Below are 6,397 nucleotides of genomic sequence, written 5' to 3'. Positions count from 1 at the left end.
TCCCTGTTCCCCTCTTCATCTTTCCATGGACAACCTGTCAAATAACTCTATTCCCAAAGACTAGTCTCATGTTGTGCTATCAGGAAGACTCAAGCAAAGATGTACATTGGTTTTATCTATATTTCTCTGCCATTTATATAATTGTTTTATATTCACAATTGCCCTGTGAGGGATGTGAGAAGAGATGTGGGTCAGAGCACAGGCCCAGGAGTTGTCCACTCCATTTTACTGACAAGGAAAAGGCTTTAGGTAATCTGAGTGATTCACCCCAAATCACACAGCTAATATGTAGCAAATCTTCCTTGACATGCTAAATAGGAGCTTGCCTGCACAGAAAAGAATGAATCATTTCCCAAATGAGTTCAGTGTACTTTAACTTCATGTGCAACCCCAATTTAATGTGTCATAACTTGATAGCTGAAAATATATCAGCTAAAGCTCTTTAATTTGGATTTCATTAATTTATGGTATAGGAGTCAAATTTATTTTCTTTGTAAAGCTATTACTTAACAGTATATATTTTTAATTGGGTCAAATAATTTCTTCGATACCTACCCTTTGTCCCCCACAGCTATCATTTATTAATGTTCTATGATACCCAGTAAAAGACAGAGGACTTTAGGCATATTGAATCTTAGACTCCTTTATTGATCTCTTAGTGCCTCTTAGCATCATGGGATCAAGTTCTGCCCTGTCTTAAATTATATTCAGAGATTTTTTTCTAGTTATAATTTTTTGTTGAATATACATGTAAGCAGTATTAACTATGTGCCAAGCATTATTCTAAATGTCTCACAAATAATTCATTTAATTTTTATAATAACCCTTTGAGGTAGGTACTATTATTATTCTCATTTGACAGATGTAAAAACTAAGGCACAGGGCAATGAAGTGGTTTGACCAGTGTTACACAGATGGTAGGTAAATGGCTAAAACTCAAATCGAACTGAAAAAACTTAGTTTCCAAGTCAGAAGCCCATAATTTTATCTGCTAATAGCTTCTTGAAAACTTTCAAATACAAACCTCATTCAGTCATCATACAATCCCCGTACCATAAGAAACAGCCAATAGCCAGAAAGGCTGAAGAAACACCTTACAAAGTATTCTTTCCAGGAGTGTCCTTCATTCCTAATTCTGTGTAAATAATTCAGGTATTAAGGTCTCATAAGCCTCTAGATACCTTTATGCACTTTTTATGACTCTTTAAGTCCATGTCACAGCTGCTTTTTTAAAAAAATGTGAATAATAAATTTTCTTTTTAGTGTTTTCGTGTTTCCTTCTTTGTTAAAAAATAAATTTTAGAGACCATAAAACAAGTGTATGGTGCCCCATGATCATATTGATGTACACAGCTATGATTTAATTAAAAAAAATGAAAAATAAAAAAAATAAAAAATAAATTTTATCCTGTACATTTGAAGTACGCCACAGTACATTCTGAGAAATATATATATTAAAATGGTTACTATTGTGAAACAAATTAGTATATCCACCATTTCACATAGTTACCAAATTTTTCCTCTGTGGCAAGAGTAGCTAAAAAAAATGAAACATTTCACAAATTTGCCTGTCATTCTTGTGCAAGGGCCATACTAATCTTCTCTGTATCATTTCTGTTTTAATACATGTGCTGCCAAAATGAGGAGGATGTCCTAAGTTTTTAATGAGGAAACATTGAGACTAAGAAAGGTATTTGTAACAACAAAAAGAAAGAATAAGAACTAGGTTTAGGAGTTCTTCATCTGAATGATGAATCACAAAGAAAGGGAAAACCAGTAGATTCCAAAGCCATTTGGCCATCCAAATTATGTTCAAATCCTAGGCCAATTTACAGTTTGTCAAATTCTGCATCAATATTATATTTCATAATTTGGTATAGCCAGTCAGGAACGGAATTTTATAACTATTTCTTTTGCCAAACCAAGATAGTTGTCACACTGTGGAAAGGAGTTATTTTCCTTACTAACTTCCCTTGCCTCAAAATGCTTTTGTGAATTTTATGATCTTTCAGTGTTCTTATTTGCATCAAGTTCTTATCAAAACATTTATATTTTCTAAAATAAATTATCTAGATATTTTAGTTTTTCATCAACAGTTTTTCTACATGCTCTTCTTAAGAAAGAAATTTGCTTTCCTCCTAAAATATTTCTGTTCTCTGGTTGTTTGCTTAGGTCTTAATGACATTTCTCTATGTTAAGCTAAATTAAAGTAATTTTATTGTACTATATTAAGGCCACTAAAATGCTATGCATCCTCCTAGAACATTACTTTCCTTAATAACTGATTCCCTAGTGATCTGAAAAGATGAACAGAACAATTAGCTTGCAAGGGAATCATATTATCTACCCACTTGGATTTTCTTAGGAAATACTACAAAAACTAATATCCCCAAGACAAACAAAACTATTTAATGGCACAATAACACTCTTTTATTAATTTTGCTTTGATTTGATTTTACAATATTATGTTTTATGAGTTTCTTATTTTCTTATTAGGGTTACATAGTGTTACAAATAAAAAATTGAAAAGTCCTACTTCCTCATTTTATCTCTAATGAAATAGAAGCCCAGAGGTTTTTTCCTTGCTTATATCTAATCCAGTGCTTTATCTAATAAACATATTCTTTCTTTAATCATGTCATCTTTTTTCTCCTCAAACTTAAGCTCCTCAATGAAATAAAATGTACTTTTAAAATATATATGTATAAATGAAATGTTCAGAAATATTAATGAATCATGATGGTGACAGAATAAACATCTGTGATGTGGTTTTATATTTTACTTATTAAGAAAACACTGGCCAATGACTTTAGCTTAAATCTTGTATCTCAGGGAAATTTTTTTTATCAGTGTCTCATTTATATTCTGACATTGATTTTGTAAATACAGCTCTATTATAGGCAGCATTTAAACTTTTATTACACTTTCCATAGTAGAAATTATTTATATATACACATATACATACACACATATGTGCATGCATAGCACAAGGAGAGGAGCTTTAGAAGCAGCCACGTATTTGCTTGTTACGAAAGGTTGCACAAATTCAGCATATAATGAAACAAATTTGAATCAGAAAAAGTTCTGAAAAAGAAGAAAATGTGTTCCCCGTAAAAGCCAAAGTGACAGAAATTACTGACATGCATAGAGTAGACTCTGCCATTAATGGCAGAGAACGATGACAGAAAGAGTCAGGTAGCCATAGTGTTGTGTCTATCAAAGCACAGGGTGATGATGCTCCAGCAAATGGATACATAATTCCAACTTTTCGGGCTAAATATGTGTATATTACTCTATCAGAGACTGGTGTCACTAAATATCTGAATCATACTACTAGTTTTCTCTTGCACTTGATCCTATGTTGCACAGGCAATTTTATAAACATTTGCCTTGCTTTGTGTTTTTCTCAAAAGGGGGGAATGTGCTAATCTGTTCATACAGCTCAAATTTGTGTTTCATTTCATAGGCCATTTTTTTTTCTCAAAATGTGTTATCAGTCTCTTGTGAGGTGATTTAGCAGAATTAGTCTTCATGATTCTAAATATTTCCATGGTGATTCTAAACACTTATATTCTATAAAACCAAGAGAATATAGATCATGTTGTGGTTAATTCAGCAAGATAATGATACTTTGTGAGACTTTTAGGAACTAGCCACTAGATTTATGCATAGTCAGTGAAATCTTTCCAACTTCTTTACTTTCAAGTTTCTATAAGGGATACTCTATTTTTTGTATACTTTTGGTTTGTAGGTCCATATAACTAATGCATAAGTAAAACACCAGTATATTTGTTACTCTGGGTTTAGGCCTATAATTGTACAAAATCATCCTAATTAATGTATGGAACCATGTTATTTTTAGTAAAATACTTCAAAGTTTTTAATTTCCTCTGATTTTATTTTTGACATCTGAAATGTTGTTGTCCTTTTTATGTAGATACGAGTCCTAAAAAATTGCTATAATAAGTTTTTGATATGCCATAACTAAACCTCTTCTGCTGTTAAGAAAGAAACAATATATAAAGAGAAAAATGAACATGGTCAACCTAGATTTTCCAATATCTTTATTGTAATGTTGGATGACTAAGGTTTTCTGTCAAATTCTGGATGCAAAGTTAAAATATACTTACCAAACAATGACAATTTATGTATTATATATACTATAATCCATTAAAAAATCTTACCTTGCTGTTAAATATTTGCCAACATGGCAAACATGCATGAAAATCTATTCTTCACATACCTAGACTATCAATAATTCAACTGTAAAGCATCACTGTCCAATAGAACTGTCTAAAATTATGGACATGTTTGTATTGAATACAGTATCATTGTTATAATTGCTGCAAACAACATGATTATTGAGTAGCTAAAATGTTCTCAGTCAGTGACCATAATAGAAGACTTGCTTGTTAACGTCAGTTTAAATTAATTTGAATTTAAATAGTTATATCTTGTTAGAGATGAGCGCATTAGACAGTCTATGATAGAGATTAGAATTTTTTGTCTGATAAATATACTAATTAAATTATTTTAACATAAAACAGGAGAAAATTAGAGCTAGGATAATATATATTTAGTTCATGTAATTGCTACAGTTGAACCTTCAATAACATAGGAATATGGGTGCCAAACCCCAAGCAGTCAAAAATCTAAATATAACTTTTGACTTCCAAAAAACTTAACAAGTGATAGTCTACTGTTGACTGGAAGCCTTAATGATGAAAAGAATCTGGTCTTGGAAAACAAAAACAAATTGAATAATAAGAGCAATTCAAAAGTATTATCTAGACATTTTACATTACAGGGTATTAAGTATTCTTTTAAATAATAGAAGTGAGAATTTTTTTCAAGAATTATCAAACTTTCTTTCTATTATTAAACCAATGTGCTAACTTTCTAAAGTATTTTTATAAACTCTTTCAAGATTCAGAGGCATTCTTGCTATAATATTTTAATTGTACCATTTGTTCAATTTTGAGTTATGAGCATTTTATATTTAGATCTGTTCTAATTATATCCTTGCCATTAAGTTAGTAAAATATTTTCCTAGTTACAAGTTCAACAGTTTTATGACTTTTATAAAGTTAAATGTCTACTTATTTAAACTGATGACAGTCCATGGTTAATCTGGTAGAATACTTCTAATCCTACAGGGTAAATTGGAAAAAAATAAAATAGTCATTCCAGGATGGAAGATCTCTGTGCTTTGTGGAGCATCTTTTGTTTTTTTTTTCAAATAGTTCTCCTTAGCTGAAATTTTCTTTAAATTCTTTTTTCCTAGTATCAAGATACTAAAGAAAAGTCTATGATTTGATGCAGAGTGGAAGAAAGGAAACATTGACCTTGAACAGCACTTTGTTAACCAGTTTTCTTCAAGTGGCATTTTCTTTTGTTCATAGTTGACAGATTTGTAGCAGAATGATATACAGAAATCACTATAATTGTGGCAGTATTTTATGCAATTGTTGAAGAGTGTTCTCTGTTCAAGAACTGAAATATTTTTTTAATAGTAAATTACTTTTATAATATTCCTTTTTGTTAACTGCAAAACCTGAAGCACAGAGAGTTATAGTTCACCAAGGTCTGATTTTCTTAGTAAAGATATATATTTTTTTTTTTTATTGTTGGGGATTCATTGAGGGTACAATAAGCCAGGTTACACTGATTGCAATTGTTAGGTAAAGTCCCTCTTGCAATCATGTCTTTTTTGGCTATCTACTAAATGCTGAACAATTTATGGACACAATGAGGAATTTTAGGGCAAAGAAAAATCAATGTTTCTGAAGTCAGTTGTTGAATTTAATGAGACAGAAAGAAGAACCAAAGAAAATGAAACATACACAGAAAACATTTTAGAACAAGTATAGATATTCCCATGAAATATACTTGTGTTTACTTTTAGACAGGTTAAAAGGCCAAAGAAAGAGGTATCATGACATAATTAGAATCATTACCCTGGGGAAAGTTTTTAAAGAGTGAAGCAGATGATTTGGTACTGCAAATTGGGGGTGACATTCTGAGCAGATTAAATGGCATATTTAGTGATATAGATACCAAAGAGAGCACAATTCATATGGGGATAAGCTTGAAGGTTTGCCAAATGCAGCGAAGAGCTGCATAGTCCACAAGCAGAATAAGAGGCCCTTTGGTAGAGGGAAGGCTTTCTGCCAACAGAAACAACTGAGGTAGTTATAAGGCAAAAAGATCAAAATGCCATGAAGGCAAAGTCCTTAGTATACTATGGGTAAAAAAAAAAAAAGTGAAGGAAAAAATATAGAGGAACAAATATGAGCAAGAAGTCTTTGGTGACACCTGATGAATTAGGAAGCAGTGGCCATGGAGAATCAACTCTTTAAAGAAGAATCTGAAAGTCACACTCATACAAGAAATCTGG

The 6,397-nt window shown here is 31.3% G+C and overlaps 1 non-coding gene across 1 annotated transcript; it reads right to left on the bottom strand.

Moving 5' to 3' along the window:
* Window positions 1-1,540: 1,540 nt before the first annotated feature.
* Window positions 1,541-1,647, bottom strand: LOC128578738 (U6 spliceosomal RNA). The gene has a single exon (XR_008377872.1). It is a non-coding gene; the product is annotated as a U6 spliceosomal RNA (small nuclear RNA).
* Window positions 1,648-6,397: the final 4,750 nt, after the last annotated feature.

This window comes from Nycticebus coucang, chromosome X (assembly GCF_027406575.1).
Source record: "Nycticebus coucang isolate mNycCou1 chromosome X, mNycCou1.pri, whole genome shotgun sequence".
Lineage (NCBI taxonomy): Eukaryota > Metazoa > Chordata > Mammalia > Primates > Lorisidae > Nycticebus > Nycticebus coucang.
The sequence above is the reverse complement of the archived record's forward strand: the minus strand, read 5'-3'. Positions and strand labels throughout refer to the sequence as shown.